This window comes from Nyctibius grandis, chromosome Z (assembly GCF_013368605.1).
Source record: "Nyctibius grandis isolate bNycGra1 chromosome Z, bNycGra1.pri, whole genome shotgun sequence".
Classification (NCBI taxonomy): Eukaryota; Metazoa; Chordata; class Aves; order Nyctibiiformes; family Nyctibiidae; genus Nyctibius; species Nyctibius grandis.
Window position 1 is genome coordinate 49525000 of NC_090695.1, and position 19201 is coordinate 49544200.

The following is a 19201-nucleotide window of genomic DNA, read 5'->3' on the forward strand; positions in this document are numbered from 1 at the left end:
TGAGCAAGCAGCTTCTGGCAAAACTCAAATAGAAAAGAAAATCTATGGAATGTGGAAAAAAGGACAGGTCATTTGGGAAGAATATAAGAAGGTTGTCAGAGTATGCAGGGATGCAACGAGGAAAGCTAAGGCCCACTTGGGATTAAATCTGGAAAGGGACATCAAGGACAACAAGAAGAGCTTCTTCAAGTATATCAGTAGCAAAAGAAAGTCTATGGAAAATGTGGGCCTGCTGCTGAACGAGCTGGGTGCCCTGGTGACGGAGGATACAGAGAAGGCGGAGTTACAGAATGCCTTCTTTGCCTCAGTCTTTACTGCTCAGGCTGGCCCTTTGGAATCCCAGGCCCTGGAGGTACGAGAGAAAGTCTAGAGAAAGGAAGACTTTTCCTTGGTCAAGGAGGATTGGTTTAGAGATCATTTAGACAAACTAGACACCCACAAATCCATGGGCCCCAATAGCATGCACCCACGAGTGCTGAGGGAGCTGGCAGATGTTACTGCTAAACCACTCTCTATCATCTTCAAAAGTTCATGGAGAACAGGAGAGGTGCCTGAGGACTGGAGAAAAACCAATGTCATTCCAGCCTTCAAAAAGGGCTAGAAGGAGGACACAAGAAACTACAGGCTGGTCAGCCTCACCTCCACCTCTGGAAAGGTGATGAAACAGCTCATTCTGGATGTCATCTGTAACCACTTAGAGGAAAAGAATGTTATCAGGGGTAGTCAAAAAGGATTCACCAAGGGCAAATCATGCTTGACCAATCTGATGGCCTTCTGTGATGGCATGACTGGCTGGGTAGATGAGGGGAGAGCAGTGGATGTTGTCTACCTTGACTTCAGCAAGGCTTTTGACACCATATCTCCCATAACACCCTCATGGGAAAACTCAGGAAATGTGGATTAGATGAGTGGACAGTGAGGTGGATTGAGAACTGGCTGAATGGCAGAGCTCAGAGCATTGTGATCAGCAGAGTCTAGTTGGAGGCCTGTAGCTAGTGGTGTTCCCCAGGGGTCAGTACTGGGACCAGTCTTGTTCAACTTATTCATCAATGACCTGGATGAAGGGACAGAGTGTACTCTCAGCAAGTTTGTTGATGATACGAAATTGGGAGAAGTGGCTGATACACCAGAAGGCCATGCTGCCATTCAGCAAGACCTGGACAGGCTGGAGAGCTGGGTAGAGAGGAACCTCATGAAGTTCAACAAAGGCAAGTGTATAGTCCTGCATCTTGGGAGGAATAACCCCATGCACCAGTACAGGCTGGGGGTTGACCTGCTGGAAAGTAGCTCTGAGGAGAAGTACCTGGGAGTTCTGGTGGACAACAAGCTCATCATGAGCCAACAACGTGCTCTTGTGGCCAAGAAGGCCAATGGTATACTGGGGTGCATTAGGAAGAGTGTGTCCAGCGGGTCAAGGGAGGTTATCCTCTCCCACTACTCTGCCCTAGTGAGGCCATATCTGAAGTAATGCATCCAGTTCTGAGCTCCCCAGTTCAAGAAAGACAAGGGACTACTGGAGAGAGTCCAGTGGAGGGCTACAAAGATGATCAGAGGACTGGAGCATCTCTCTTATGAGGAAAGGCTGTGGGAGCTGGGTCTGTTTAGCTTGGAGAAGGGAAGACTGAGAGGGGATCTTATCAATACTTACAAATACCTTAGGGGCAGATAAAGAGGATGGGCCAGACTCTTTTCCGTGATACCCAGTGACAGGACAAGGGGCAACAGGCACAAACTGAAACATGGGAAGTTCCATCTGAATATGAGGAAAAAGTTCTTTACTTTGAGGGTGACAGAGCACTGGAACAGGCTGCCCAGGGAGGTTGTGGAGTCTCCTTCTCTGGAGATATTTAAAACCCACCTGGATGTGACCCTGTGAAATGTGGTCTAGGTGAACTTGCTTTGGCAGGGGGTTGGACTACGTGATCTCCAGAGGTCTAGATTAAGCACAACTAAATTGGTAACTAGTGACGTGCTCCTGGTTCCCTCACTCTTTCAGAAATTTGCAGATGTTTGTACAAAATCTCTAGTGTTGGAGCACTTGTGTCTCTATTATAGCTACTATATAGTTATATAGCTATTATAATTAGCTGTACGTACTGTCAATATAGCTATATCTGTTATCATAGGTAATGCTAAAAAAGATATTCCTATAGCTTTTCATGCAATGATATAATACCTTAGAAAAGAGGTGTCACACTGTCTGTTTTCTGCAGAAAGGAAAGCTGAGTATGTTTACACAGTGCTATATGGTGCTCTTCTGAGAAAAAGCTCTTACTTTTCATACATCCAAATACTAGCTCAGATCCCAGAAGCAATGTAATAATACTAATGCAGAAATCTGCCTAGATTAATTCTTCCAACTTCTCAGCAGAACCAATCACTCTGCTGACCTGGTTTATAGTCTGTTTCCAGTTATAGAGTTAACAGTTCACTAAGTCCACTGGACCACGCAGACATCTTCCAAAGTTCATGTTTTCTGTAGGTAAAATCAAATGCTTTGGTAGGTCTATAAACAGGACTTCTTGTCCAGGGCCCCTTCCTTCCTCTGTCCCTGTGAAATATGCACAGATGATAGTGAGGCAGCTAAGATTTTACCTTACATTTTTTGAGCTGCCTTTCAGCTTTGTTGCTAAAAGCACTGCAGTGGAAGAATAGAGTGCACTGAAAGCATCTACCTGGCATGAGAGTGCAGAGCTTGAATGGCAAAGCACATGAAACTAGTGGAGCATTGTGAAGAGGATTCTTCAAAGAAACTAACCGAACAATCTGATCTTTGTATTTAGTCTGTATTGACTGAGAAGCCAATGTCTCTGAAATGTAGAGAGCAGGCTCATTGACTATTTGTGACTTAATCCATACCTTAAGGATCACTACGCAGGCTGACTGTCAAAGCCCTTTTAGAATTTTAGAATTTTATTTTCAAAGATTAACAGCAGACTGAAACTAAACCACTAATAATTCTTGTGGATTTACTGAAATGAAATAAATCTTATTTATTTTTTCATCTTTGAGCTGTGAAATGTATCTGCACATGTATGTTTGCAGTGTCATCTTCTACACTTAACAATAGCTTTGTAGACTAAGTAAGAAGGTCTAACATAAATAGGGTATGTAGAATAAATGATTTATTAAGGTTCTTGGATTCCAACTTAAGCAGTTTCTCACTCATCATGTCAAGTGCAGAATAGTTATTTAGAAGTAACTTGCCTGTTTTGTTTTGGTTTTTTTTTTTTTTCCTTTGATTGATATTACTAGAACACTTATCTTAAGACAGAATCTCTGGCTTTCTCTGGACTTCTATTGAATCTTACTCATCTGAAGTAAAGAACCTTTTAGTTTGACATTACAACTCTTTTTTCTTCTTTTTTATTTAAACTGTCAATATAAGATAGATTTGTATATAACACCTTTCACCATCAAAGCCAATGGATTTTCTGCCAACAGAAAATATGGACCACTATACAAGCAGCATGGGAGTGCTTACACAGCTGTTTCTGGGTGGATTCAGCACACAACAATTTGAAAAAGCAGACTGTCCAAATGTAGACCCATCAGCCACTCCTCATTTGAGGAAGCTTCTTTTACAGAGAGACTGAAAAATAGCCCTGCTGGGAATGCTATGAATCCAGGACAAAGCAGAAAAGCTTTGCTTTATCCTCCCCTGCTCCTTAGGATATCTGGTAAATCTACCTTCATTCCTCTTTGGTAACGCAGTCAGAGCAAGGATTACAGCCTCTGTGCTTGTCTGGTCATGCTTTTATACTAGTCTAGCAGACTCTAAGCTCTTGGGTGGGAAAGGTGGAGAGATGGCAGAACTGCATAGATTTGTACAGGTAAATTGTTCATTCCACCTGGATGTTTGTGGTTTCTACCATTTTTCGCCATTGCAAAACAATGTTTAGTTGTTCATTGTGAACACAAAATCCAATATATACTTTATCTTATCTTTATCTTTATCATATTTATCTTATCTTTATCTTTATATTTTCTTTATCTTTATCTTTAGCATATTTATCTTTATCTATCTTTATCTTATCTTTATCTTTATCTTATTTTTTTCTTTATCTTATCTTTATCATCTTTATCTTTATACTGTACAGTGTTTTTAATCTATGAGGCCAATTCAGGATGCAGTGTTACCAGGTCGTGTATCAAAATATCCTGCTTACTGATTTCATGGCTCTCATGATCACAGTCTCATTTTCTTTGAACACTAAACAGCACAATAGTGTTTAACCATTACCTCAGAATCCCACCAGTCAGAATAAGACTTTAGAGATAGCTGAACTGACTATTCTAGATGTATCTAAATCAACACACATACTAAAGGAAAACCAAAATTAATGACTGGAACAAATCTGTGGATTCAATCTGAAGACGATAGAAAGAAAGATTAAACTTAATTTTTAAAGTGTGCAGTTTGATTTGATGAAATCCAGCAGAAAAGCGTAGGCAATGGCAAATTCAATCCATTGTTCATTAAGACCAAATATTAATGGTTTTGTGATAAAACATTTTCCCAAAGAGGACATAGTTAGGTGTCAAATGATCTAATCTTTTTCAACTGTATGAACTTTCCATTTGTCTCTAAGTTAGATACTTAAATTAAAACACCTTTGCAAAATAACAGCATAAGCTAGTTTAACATATCCTCACATGTTTTTGAAAACCATGGCTTACCAGTATTACATATACATTTGTAAAAAGGAAGGTTGGTGCCACAAAATCTGGAGCACTGAGTAGTAGCACTTCACTATTTTATATCAGCCCAAATAGCACAGGGCTTAGATTTCCTTCACTGAAGGATCGATGATGGTGTCAATTCCTGTTACAACAATACACACATTCATGTACATTGCCCAGTTGGCTTGTCTTTTCTGCACTTTTATTTGTATGTTATGAATTGCATAATAATACATTTAGACAGAACTGCAGTAGCTAAATATTCCTGATCTTAATCTTTTCTGGTTTATTTCTTTTACTTTGAGTGTTTCATTGTGTTCTTGAATCCATAAAGCTAAGCAAGTGTCACAGAACCTGTCATGGTAATATAGACTACAAAACTGGTGAGTCATTTGTCAAAAATCTTCCGTCTCAGTAGCTTTCTTTTCATGTGTCAAATATTGGTGTTGATTTGCCCTGAAATGTCTTGATGTCAATGCTTATGCTACTGTGAGTAAAGGATTTGAAAATTTTTTACCCTAGAGGGCCTGCAGTATTAGCTTGCACATGAAGCCAAGAATTTGTAGCATCTCCATAGTAACATCCTTGCATACATAGTTGTTAATAAGACCAAGATGTATACGTCCACTGGCAGGATTTTGAGTGAGTGATGAAAAACATTAGTCAAATTTTAAAGATAAATGCCTTTTCTTTTTTTTTAATGGATGCAACAACTGAGGGAGGGAAATTGTGGTAGTTCAGTAAAAGGTGGAAGGGATAGGATAATTTCACTCATTCTTATATCATGGAGTAACAGTTACAGAAATCAATCAAAGAAACAAACTATGCAAATGTAGAATTACTGGACTGGAGAAAGCCCCTTCTGCTGCTGAACTCTTTCAGTGGTTGCAAGCATTTCAGACAAGCAAGCACTGGAAGAAAAGCTGGGGGCAGCAGGGAAGGAGAGAAGACTCTGATAACCCTTTCATCTTCAACAAGGTTCCTTGTGCAAAATTTAAAAACAAACACATTTGCAAAAAAATCCTTATAAACTTTCAAAACACATATCACATAGTGTGGATTCATTTTTTGCAAACCTCACATTAGAAGCAATTGCTCTATTTCCACAGTTTAGGACTATATTTCCATTAGAGTACAAATTCCACCACAATTTGGCAAAGTCATAAGCAAGTGTCAAGTTCTGGTCCATCCTTTGCAGATGCATGAGCTAAACGTAACTTCAAGCAGGAGTGGGAGTCAATATTTACACATCCTGCATAAGGGGGGCAAAGAAATATGCCTTTCTTTACAGGATTGTTTAGGATATATCAAAATTTCAAATTTACTTTTTTTCCTTTTATTTTCAACTGAAGTACAGATTTGTCTTTTAAGGCAGACTAGCAAAACTTTATTTAGCCATTCAGAAGTGAAAAGGAAGTAGGACCTCATGCCAAAGGTAGCAAACGTGCAAGTGAAGAAAATACTTCATTCTAATCACGGATTTGTAACCCTGCTGTTGTTCCAGCATGATTAATTCTGGTCAACTTTAAACCTTCCAGAATCATCAGTTCACTGCACCATAAAATAAACCACTTACAAGACAGATTCTCAGTGTATTATCAGTTTAACAAACCATAATATAAGAACAACTTCCTCTCCAAAATTATTACTTCGTAATTATTGATATAACATTGAATATAGCTGAAAATGAATTTTACCACCATTAAGTGAATATTCCCATGGAGTCTTTTTTAATTAATTTACAATTCTTTCTGCTGATCCCTGACTCTGTGTTGTCAATTAGTACATACGTTATAAAGGCACAAACCAGTTAGGATTAAACTTTGGCAACAGTGAATGAATAAAACAGTGCTGATTTGCATGCATAGCCTGACCAAAAATGCTAATAAAAATAATGCTATTGTGCATAATTTTTACTCCTAAACATTAATCAGAAAAACACAATCATGTAGCCTGTGAAACTACAGGAAGGATCAGAATTAGTTGATGTTTTTGTAATCAGTGTACAAGACTACTCTGTAGGTACAATGTTTTTGTAGGTCTGTTTCTGTCAAGAAAGCAATTAAGAACTGAGGGGTATTGTTCTTGATTTTTCCTTGTTTTGATACTTCACAAAGTTTACTATCACAGAACCAAAACGGCAATATTAACTCTGAAATTTAGTGTCCCCATGGCAATTTTTCTCCTGGTTAAAAAATGCAGAAGACAGAATGCATATACCTACTTGCTAATGCACAAGATAGAAGAAACTTATCATGGGACCTTCTCTTATGAAATAGTGAGATGCTTTAGCATGCTACAATATCTCGTTCTCAGCAACTGCTAAGGATTATCTTTCATTTCATGTCACATGAATCATCATAAACTTAGTTGCAACAGGAAAAATAATGCCATCCCCTAGTCTTTCCCTATTTTTAAGTACTCTGTGAGTAAATAACCAAATGACCTACTTTGGAATGTGGGTTACTGAGTGCACAATTGTTGGCAATCAAAGACCGTGGATTTTGGCACATGCCAATACCTCATCAGTTATTGTATTAGTACTAGTACAACATCATACTAGTTTCAGTATTCAGTTTTTATTGCAAAATCGAGAACCTCTTTAATGAAACATAAAAAAAAACAGGCTGAATACAGTTTATGTGCCTTTTAAATATTTTTTATTTTCAAAGATAACTAACTTAATCCAGGAGGAGACAGTTAGTGACCTGCTGTGCCAGTTGAACACCCACAAGGCTATGGGCCCAGATGGGATTCATCCCAGAGTAATGAAGGAACTGGCAAATGAACTTGTCTACCGGCAGTCCTGGTTAACTGGACAAGTTCCAGCTGACTGGAAATGAGCAAATGTAACGCCCATCTACAAGAAGGGCCGGAAGGATGATCCAGGGAACTATAGGCCTGTCAGCCTGACCTCGGTGCCAGGCAAGGTGATGGAACAGATCATCCTGAGTGCCATTACACGGCACATGCAGGACAATTAGGGCATCGGGGCCAGCCAACATGGATTCATGAAAGGCAGGTCCTGCTCGACCAACCTGGTCTCCTTCTATGACCAAGTGACCCGCTTAGTAGATGAGGGCAGGGCTGTGGATGTAGTCTATCTAGACTTCAGTAAGGCATTCGACACTGTCTCCCACAGCATCCTCCTAGACAAACTGGCTGCCCGGGGCTTGGATGGGTGGACTCTTCGATGGGTTAAAAACTGGCTGGATAGCCGAGCCCAGAGAGTGGTGGTGAATGGGGCAAAGTCCAACTGGCGGCCGGTCACTAGCGGTGTTCCCCAGGGCTCAGTTCTGGGGCCGGTGCTGTTCGATATCTTTATAGATGATCTAGACGTAGGGATTGAGTGCACCCTCAGTAAATTTGCAGATGACACCGAGCTGGGTGGGAGTGTCGATCTGCTGGAGGGTAGGAAGGCCCTACAGAGGGATCTGGACAGGTTAGATAGATGGGCCGAGACCAACGGCATGAGGTTCAACAAGAACAAGTGCCGGGTCTTACACTTCGGCCACAACAACCCCATGCAGCTCTACAGGCTGGGGGAAGAGTGGTTAGAAAGTGGCCTGGTGGAAAGAGACCTGGGGGTGCTGCTCAACAGCCAGCTAAACATGAGCCAGCAGTGTGCTCAGGTGGCCAAGAAGGCCAATGGCATCCTGGCCTCTATTGGGAATAGTGTAGCCAGCCGGTCTAGGGAAGTGATCGTCCCTCTGTACTTGGCACTGGTGAGGCTGCACCTTGAATACTGTGTCCAGTTCTGGGCCCCGCACTTCAAGAAAGATGTTGAAGTGTTGGAGCGAGTCCAGAGGAGGGCGATCAAGCTGGTGAAGGGTCTGGAGGGTCTGACCTACGAGGAATGGCTGAGGGAGCTGGGGTTGTTTAGCCTGGAGAAGAGGAGGCTCAGAGGTGACCTTATTGCAGTCTACAACTACCTGAAGGGAGGTTGTAGTGAAGTGGGAGTTGGCCTCTTCTCCCGGGCAACTAACGATAGGACAAGAGGACACAGCCTCAAGCTTCACCAGGGAAGGTTCAGGTTGGACATTAGGAAGAATTTCTTTTCAGAAAGTTTTATTAGACATTGGAATGGGCTGCCCAGGGAGGTGGTGGAGTCACCATCTCTGGATGTGTTTAAGAAAAGACTGGACATGGCACTTAGTGCCATGGTCTAGTTGACAGGGTGGTGTCAGGGCAACAGTTGGACTCGATGATCCCTGAGGTCTCTTCCAACTTGGTTGATTCTGTGATTCTGTGATTCTGTAACTTACTTTCATCTGCTAGACTTCTGGAAACAGGACTAGTGCCAAGCATTATTGATGGGACCCATCAAAACGTAGAATCTTTGTCACAATCAGGAAAAGGATATTAATTCCTGTTTCTCAGCCTGTTTTCACATTAGTTGAACGTTTTCCACTTCTGCTTGCAGGGGTACATCAGGCCAATCAGTCCCAACGTGGAATTAAACATTTCTGAATGAGGATATATTTCCACACATATGCTTGCATATGCCTCTTCTGATATACCAAAAGATCATCTGAATTTCATCAGATATAATGAATTTACATCTCTGCCTCCTTCAGTGTTAGGTTGTTTGTTAGAAAATAATCTTCAAAGACAACAAGGTGTCACCAATTTCTCCCAGCCTGAAGGCTAATAGCTCATGCTGAATGATAGGTGAAGATTCTGACTACTTAATTATAGAGCAGTAAGGAGAAGCGGGCTAGAAAGTACATTTCTTTAGCTTTATAATATAAATTCTGTCACCTAAGGTTTTCTCGGGATAATCTGTACATACCTACACATATTTTATTAATTATGTATATCTACATTTTTCATTTAGTTATAAGCATACCCTCATACAATACCCTCACCTCTCCTTTTGTTTTTATAGTAAGGCCCAGAGGAGAACTTAGTAGCTACAATAATCTCCTATTGAGTCCATTGAAAGATATTTGTAGTCATGTAAATAAGTAATGATTTTACATAAATGTACAGCATTGTTCCCCTGACTTCATCATGACTTTAAGATAAGAGAGTCACTGAAACTTATAATGAAATACATCTGTATGTCTACATATTTTTTTTGATCTTTGCCTTTACACTTTTATGATATTTGGTTATTTTAATGTGTATTGGGAAACTTTTTTCTAAAGAAAGATAAAAACTTTTTCTAACATAAGGGTCTCAGAAATGTTCTTCATCACTCCAAAGCCTTTAATTTTCTTACCTGACACATTACACAAGCCCATGTACATCTTTGATGAAGCTTTTTGGTCAGTGCCACAGGCTTTTAGAATTAATTTGGCCTGCTGCTTAAAGAGACAACTTGAAATCGTTTTCTTCTGTTTACAGGAATGCAAATAAAACAACTAAAAAAAGTTATAAACAGATCCTTAGAGTTTAAGAAGAGGTCAATTTTGCATAAACCCCTGTGGTCTAATATAAGAAAGCAGCACTTTGAATATTTTAAAGATATAACAGTGACATTTCTATAACTCTTTGCATTTAGGACAGTAAAGACCTTGCTTTCCATTCAGTAGATGACTTATCCACCACTTGCCATACTGTGTTTGTATATACCTTATTTGTCAGACTAAACCAACTGATATAAAATGGCCAGGCACACTATACAACACAGCAGTGCAGAGAATCAGTATGAGCCCAAACATGTCCTTGCTTTTTGAAAAAAAAAGAATAAAAAAAAGAAAAAAAAAGAATATTCTAACCTTTTTTTACTATCTAGCATAAATTTCAAGTGATTTGACAAGGGCTAGTTCTCACTTAGACAAATATAACACAAGTAGAGGAATATTTTGCTCACAGTTCAATGTGTTTCTCTTCCACAGTCATGATGTTACTATTGAGAAGGATGCATAAGTGACATGAAGAGGAGATATGCATAAGCTACGGATATATTAAAAAATTGCAGCATATATGCATAATTACTTGTTTATATAGTTTTTCTATTCTGCCATAGATGGATGGCAGAATGGCACTCTTCTAATATTATCAACCCTGCTCTCTGTGCCTTTTTGGAATCTTTAAGGACTGTCAGATGTTAAAGATTTCAAAAAGGCCTGGGCAGATCAACTTTTTGACCTATGCATATAAAAGTGTCTCTTTATCTTTCTATTCTTCCTACTCTGATTCGTAGTAACTGAAGACCACTTCAGTTTTGAATTTTCAAGGAATGAAATTACTTCCTTTAAAACTATTTTTCCCCTTCTTAGATGATGGTCAGATAAAAAAATACAATTAATATTTTTCTTCTTTTTCTTATCTTTGTACGTAAAATGTTATCTTGGGTTGTGCAAGAAAAAGTCTTAGCCTGAATTAGTGGTCATATTGTTAAGAAGAAAAAAATATGTTTTACTGCATTACAATAAATAAGGAGGTGAATTCTGTGTGGTATGTGTATGCAGCATTCTATGGCTAAATACCCACAGTAAGTATACTAAAACTAACAATTTTATTCAGGCTTGTGTTAGTGTAGCTGACAGCAGCAGTCAAAGGAAAAGTTGAGGACAGTCTTTGTGTGTGACCATTTACTTTTGGCTTTGAGTATCTATCATTTTATTGCTGTGCTTTATACGCAAAAGAGGACATACATTGAACACACATATTCACAGCAGGCATATTCTGTAAATATTTATGCAAATGCAGAATAAAGTTAGATATTTTTCCTTTGAATTGGCCCCAAGGTTTTTTTTTCACCAGAACCCTGATCACTTGCAAACAGTTCATAGCAGCTGCATTAGGAATAAAGCTAAAAATATGACTGACCGTGGTTTGTAAAGGGTGCACACAGAAAAACTCTCGGCCTTACAATTTCAATCTGCTTAGGATTTGATTCCACATCAGTGACCACTAGCTGGGCACACTGCTTCATTCAAACTGAGCAATGTAAAGTAAATTATGACAGTGCCCCATATCTGTTTGGGTACCAAGATATGATAGCCTGATCTGTGAGCAAAAGGAGGACAGTAATATAAGATCTTCCATTTTGATTCATACCAAAAATCTATCTAGCCAAGCATTCTGTCTCTGACAGTCATTTACGCATTAGGACAGAATATACAAACTGGGAGTATATAGTGTGATATTTTTTCCATCATATGCTTTTAGTAACCAACGATCTCAGGACTTCCTGAGACATTTATACTTTCATCACATCATGCTCAGACTCTTCAGAAATTCCTCCCTGGAAATACATATGTTTCTGCTACACCCTTTTTTATGAGCCATGCTGCTCCATTTCTCTCCTACACTCTCATATTTTAGTAAAATTTATCCTTCTGCTTGTCCCTTTGATGATTGTGATTACTCAGTTACTGGCAGTACTGCTTCTGAAGACATAATCTTCCTTATGTTTATTTTTGAGTTAGAGTGGATAGTAGCATGCAGCCAGAAAGATGCATCCTCGGAGATGATCAGTGTCGGTAGCAAACAAGATTTGGTTTCTTCTACATTGTTAAGGCAAATCACATCCCATGATGTAAAATGCAACATGAATTCATAGTTCTTACTTGCTGTAACAACTTATTTAGATCCACACAAGGATTCAAAGGGTCTGTGTTTCTTAGGTGCCAGGTTTAACTAATGTAAGTAAGGTCATCCTGCAGCCTCCTCCAATCTTAATTTACTTTGTCATTGACAAACAATTAAGTCAGTGATTCTTCCTTCATGAGATAGAAAATTCTAGCTCCTAGACAAGCAAATCAGTCCAAGGTATGTGGAAGGAAAAAAAAAAACAGGGCTCCCAGACAAATATGAAGGAATACAAGTGATTCTTTGCAGTGGTCAAAGGCCACAGAAGGAAGCTGATTTATTCATATCTACGTAGTTAGAACCAAGAGAATCTTTTCTAGATGCTGTTGTGTACACGTACCCGCAGTTCATGAAAATTAATTGTTTCTGCTGTGTGGGAAGGAACATATCCTTTACACCGGCTGCCCTGTTCTTCACACAATGAAATGGTACCCTGCAGGGTTACGTAAAACACTAATATAACCAGTGAATTCTTCATATTCACTAGCTGATGTTCTATAAGGGATCAATATGTTATGATCTGAGCAGTAGAGCACACTCTCAAAGACCTCAACTTCTATGCACCTTACCATGAAGTCTTCACGGCCCTTTGAAAACAAAGAATTGCCGAAGAATCTGTTTCATTCTTTCCTCTACTTATTTATGTTTTTTTTTTCCTTTGCAGTCTTTTCAAGCCATTTCTTTCCAGTAGTGTTCAAGATTATTTCTGTAAAATATTTTAACATTTCTGATTGACACAACAGAATCTAGATGAAAAGAATGTAGATGATGCAAAACTGGAGCTCACAGAAATTACATTATCTTCTCGCTAAACTAACTACATTAGGTCATCAAAAGCTGTGTTTAATATAGTAGAGTGGCTTGTACGATATTAGCCCTCTTTTCATCAAAGCAACAGTGTCAGATTTACAAATGACAAATTAACAATTCTTACTCACTTGGGACAGACCCTATCACACAACTTCACAAGGTGAATAGATTAAGTGAAGTAGTGGGATTGTCCTTGGTGTAAGGGAGTGCTGGGGCTGTTAATATTGGACCAGAGTATCTTGTGTGATACTGTTTCATTGCTGGTAAATTTAATATACCTGTGTAAAATAACCCTTTATATTTCACAGAACATAAAAAATTAGAACTGTTCAAGTGTGGTTTTCCTAAACCAAATCACAAAAAGAACCCAAGTAAATGGGTAAACGATTATTGCACCTGACTACACAACTACACAGTGCTTCAGGCCACATTTGATTGCAAGTAAAGGAACAGAAGAGCTTCCATGCATTTAACTGAACATGAGACCACGACATTTACTGTACATTACACGTAGGTAGGTCCCAGACACACTAGGTACCCATCAAATTTTGGCTAATAACGGTAGCGTTTATTTTCTTTGTTTCTGTTTGTCCAATTGGTTTTTGTTTGTGTCCTTTAAAAATTCAGGCTTCATCCTCATGACTATATTGCAAGGTATTCCCTCAAGAGAAGGGATTTGATTTGGAAATGAGAATTTATTCTGTTGGTGTCTGGTAGCTGGTTCCACATAGCGGAGGGTGGTGAGATTTTATATATACTAAAGAAAGGTAAAGACTCCACAACAATTTTTGTGCAGGTACAGGATTGTGTTGCAGTCTATCGGCAAATCCACCATGTCTTGGGAAATGATTGGCATTCTGATTCTTAACTCTTGTTCAATCAGTTCATTTGTTCTACAAACCTGCTATTGTTGCAGACTATATTATACTTTCCTGTTTCACTGTGATCCTCCTCTTTAAGAACTGTGTTTTCTTTAGAGGAAAACACAGTGTTTGATATGTTTTAGGTTTTATGGAAAAATACTGCAAAATTATATTCTTGGTCTTTAATGGTCATGAGCGTGGCAGTATTATCATAATAAACATGTTAATCATTAAGAACTGTGCACTAAAATGGAAAACAAATTATAACTCAAGCCAATTTCTATTAGTTAACATTTAATAATCATAATATTTTGAGATATAGGTGGTTTTCTCTCGCTCCTTTATGTACAAGACTATGCAGTGATTATACCAGTTCCTCTTTGACCAGTGCAATAATCTGCTTGTTCAGACATTAGATCTGTAGATGCTGTGAAACCTATTCCCTTCCTAGCATCACCAGACCCTAGATATACATAAAAAGTTATACAACAAGGGAATAGTATAGTTATAGTACTTTTTAACATAAACTTTCCCTGGTGAATGGGTCAATAAATGATATCAACCAAGCAGATTCAGTCAGACTTCAGTTAAAAAAAAGAGATGTAGAAGATAAAAAAAAAAGTAGAAGTAAAAATAGAAGTAGAACATAAAAATAAGTGCTAGATAAATTGTTGTTCATTATTTTGGTCACTCTATAGGTATGTTGTTTATCACTCTCAGCTTCCTCTAGAGGAGTTAATGTATCAGTTTTAAAGTGGAATGCCCCACTGAAGACAAATATCTGCTGTAATTAAAGCCAGAACTGGAAAAGGAATATTACATGTGTAGAAAAATTAAATGTAGCAAGGTAGCAAAATTTTCAGCCCTTCAATGCCGCTAAGTAGCCTAGTAAATTCATGAACAAAACCTGTTTTCAGCTATTTAGAAGGAACACTTCACACCACTGTTTATCAAGATGGGCTTAACATTTCAGTTCTGAACGTTATTCTGGTTTTTGAATGTCAGGACTTTAATGCAGTTCCTATTACGGATTCTGCAACAACGTAATTACCTTTTTCTTTATTTTGTCTTCTTTGAAATAGTCTCAAATGCTACAGCAAAATGAAGCAAAGAAATAGGATATGAAGAGAACTGTTTTGGGATTCAAAACTCTCTAGCTCATACAGGGAGGAACCCTGTGGCAGCGCCTTGTAAGAATGAAGAATACTAACATGCTGACCTCCTCATGCAATGGAAATTGCATTATTAGAGTCTTTGTGAAACACAGTCTTAGCTAGTTATTCACTACTAAAATCTTCATATTGCCTCCCTTTATTGCAGTTGTTACTGCACAATTTATGAAAATGGTTTCATCTTTTAATTAGGGCACTGGCCCTAATTACCAGCAAAAGAGTCTGAGTGCAATGCTCTGTTTTTATACCACAACTGATGCTGTTGCACTTGCGGCGGAAAAATTAGTGCTGCTGTGAGTCAGCTGCCAGGTTCCTGTTATTGTTGCTTAGACTAGTGGTGTAATCATTCAGAGATTACAATAAATTCCAGTGTAGACCCAGTTGGTGAACCTGGTAGATCACAAGGATCCTCAGAAGAATCCCTTATCAAACGGCTAATTGACGGATGTGTAGCTCCCTTTCTCTCTGTAACATGGCAGCAGTTTCCCTCTGCCGCTTCCTGTAAATCAATGTTCTGGGCAAGGAGATGAACTTAGCGTTCATATAGTTCAACACGGAGGAGATGAGCATTGCTGAGTTTACCACAGTCCTTTAGGGATTGACATGGCCAAAGCTGGGCATATGTTTGAAAAAGTGATTTAAGTATGCTATACAGCTTTGGAACTCAAGGCAATGCATTGCCAATCCTCACTACACACTCTTCGTTTTCAAGTGGTCAGTACAGATGTTCTCTTTTCACCTGCTCTTTGTGTTTGCATTTCTTTGTGGATCACCAAAAAAAAAGATGCCTTATGGTGTTCTTGTTTTCTTGCAAATTTCAACAGATGTTGTAATTCTTACCCTAAATATACTGACGTTATTAGCAAATGTCTCACTGCCTTGATCTTGAGAGCCCATAATAGTAATTTTATATTTGCTAGGAATCAACATAAATCACAGGTAAATCTATTTTTATAACAAAGAATCTTTCATTCTATCTTGTTTTTACATCCTGATTGTATGTCTTTCAGTTATCTACCTATTCAAGGTTCTGAATAAAAGAATTCGATTCTTTTAGAATTAAGCAGTTTCTTCTCCCTTTAAAATGGGACAGGAAAGATTTCTCTCAATGTATGTTTCTTCTTTTGTTGGCCAGCAATCATCACCAAGACCACTTTAATTAAGAAAATCCAACTGTATGAAATTAACTGATGAGCCAGTATCATTTACAATCCTATCTCATGACTAATTGTTTTAGTAAGCTTTAAACACAATTAAAATTAAATTTTACACTGTGTATTGGAAAATATTGTCCAGCATAAACCCTGAATTATAGTTAGAATAAATTAAAATCTGCTTTCCTTTTATGTGGAGATCAATGTAAATCTTACCAATCATAGCTACATTTAATAAGTACTGATTGACAGCAAACTACACTTCATGAATTTCTACCTCTTATTTGGAACAATTAACACATCATGAAATTCTAATGGCTGACTTTGAAAAATTACTACCAGTTGAACAGATATGTATTTTTATAGTAATATTCTACTGACAGGGGAGGACAAAATAAATACCCTTTATATAAGTGTATCATCTGTAAGCTCATAATTATATAGAGTTATTGAATGCCAAAAGTGGTAGGAGTGTGTGCTTCGTTGCTCAAGGTTTAGAGTCAAACTGTGATGATGGATGTAGGAAAGGATTGTCACACTTGCACAGCCCCTTCATTATATATGTGTATAGCAAATATAACTTCTTATAAACATAATAATTCTTGATATTAAATATAAAAAAGTTAAACAAGTCAAAGAAAATAGGTTTGCTATGTAGCCTCACTTTTTCTCCCACTCTAATTTTTTCTCTTTTCTTCAGCATATATACACCATGAAACTGTCATTAGTTACATCATCACACAATCTTATTTTCCTAATGGTCTTCTACATCATTCAGAGTACAGCCTTGATGTATAAGGGCAGAATGAAAGCTGCACCAGTCTTTTTGTGTTAGGAAATAATATACTTGCTTCAATTAATTTTAATTATTTGAGTTTGTAGCCTGAAAATATTTTCTACATAATTATTTTGATGTAGGTCCATCAGAGTATTTTAGTAATGGTTTAGTATTTATTTCTTTGATATGGTCAGTGTGGAATTTAAATAAACCAGAACCCCCAATTTTTCAAGAAATTTTCAGAGAGGTACTCACCTGATGATATGAATGTTATTCACCATTTGAAAAGGCATTTCAAGAAGTCTTCACTGAGTTCTTTAAGGTCAAGAAAGTTTTTGAGCTGCCTGTAGATAGGGCCATGTACGTCTCTGGGAATAAACATGTAGAATTTCTACAATTAATTACTAAACAAAATATTGTTTAACCACCCAGACAGCTATTTACAATAACAGATTTCACATTTATTCAGGAAAAAAAATATGGAAAAGTCCATTATGTTTCAGAATTTCTTAAAATTAATCAACTGGTAAGATTTTTACATATATCACGAATGATCGAATGAATCTTTTATCATGGCATCTAGTCCAAAAATAGTTTACATTCTACATCCTGCTCATTTTCTTGCCAATTAATCAGTTTAAACATACTTTTGATGTCAGTGTTTATTTTTTCTGGAATACAGGAAGAAGCCTGTGTATATATCACAAATTTGCACAGGATCACAGAATTTTTCAGGCTGGATGACATCTATTGAGATTGTCTTGTCCACCGCCCCCTGCTCAAGCAGAACTGTCTCCTACAGCATCCTCCTAGACAAACTGGCTGCCCAGGGCTTGGATGGGTGGACTCTTCGATGGGTTAAAAGCTGGCTGGATGGCCGAGCCCAGAGAGTGGTGGTGAATGGGGCAAAGTCCAACTGGCGGCCGGTCACTAGCGGTGTTCCCCAGGGCTCAGTTCTGGGGCTGGTGCTGTTCAATATCTTTATAGATGATCTAGACGTAGGGATTGAGTGCACCCTCAGTAAATTTGCAGATGACACCGAGCTGGGTGGGAGTGTCGATCTGCTGGAGGGTAGGAAGGCCCTACAGAGGGATCTGGACAGGTTAGATAGATGGGCCGAGACCAACGGCATGAGGTTCAACAAGAACAAGTGCCGGGTCTTACACTTCGGCCACAACAACCCCATGCAGCTCTACAGGCTGGGGGAAGAGTGGTTAGAAAGTGGCCTGGTGGAAAGAGACCTGGGGGTGCTGATCGACAGCCAGCTAAACATGAGCCAGCAGTGTGCCCAGGTGGCCAAGAAGGCCAATGGCATCCTGGCCTCTATTGGGAATAGTGTAGCCAGCCGGTCTAGGGAAGTGATCGTCCCTCTGTACTTGGCACTGGTGAGGCTGCACCTTGAATACTGTGTCCAGTTCTGGGCCCCGCACTTCAAGAAAGATGTTGAAGTGTTGGAGCGAGTCCAGAGGAGGGTCATCAAGCTGGTGAAGGGTCTGGAGGGTCTGACCTACGAGGAACGGCTGAGGGAGCTGGGGTTGTTTAGCGAGAAGAGGAGGCTCAGAGGTGACCTTATTGCAGTCTACAACTACCTGAAGGGAGGTTGTAGTGGAGTGGGAGTTGGCCTCTTCTCCCGGGTAACTAGCGATAGGACAAGAGGACATAGCCTCAAGCTTCACCATGGGAGGTTCAGGTTGGACATTAGGAAGAATTTCTTCTCAGAAAGGGTCATTAGACATTGGAATGGGCTGCCCAGGGAGGTGGTGGAGTCACCATCTCTGGATGTGTTTAAGAAAAGACTGGACATGGCACTTAGTGCCATGGTCTAGTTGACAGGGTGGTGTCAGGGCAACGGTTGGACTCGATGATCCCAGAGGTCTCTTACAACGTGATTGATTCTGTGATTCTGTGATTCTGTGAATCAGCTACAGCAGGCAGCTCAGGGTTGCATCCAGTTAGATTTTGAATATCTCCAAGGATGGAGACTCTATAAGCTCTCTTCTTAACCTGTTCAGTGTTCAACTACCATCACAGTAAAAAAATTTTTCTTACATTTGAAAAGAATTTATTGTATTTCAGACCATGCCTATTGCCCCTTGTGCTGTCACTGGGCACCACTGAGAAAAGTCCGTCTTTATCTATACTTCCCTGCACCAGCTACTTATACACACTGGTAAGATTCCCCTGAGACTTCTCTTC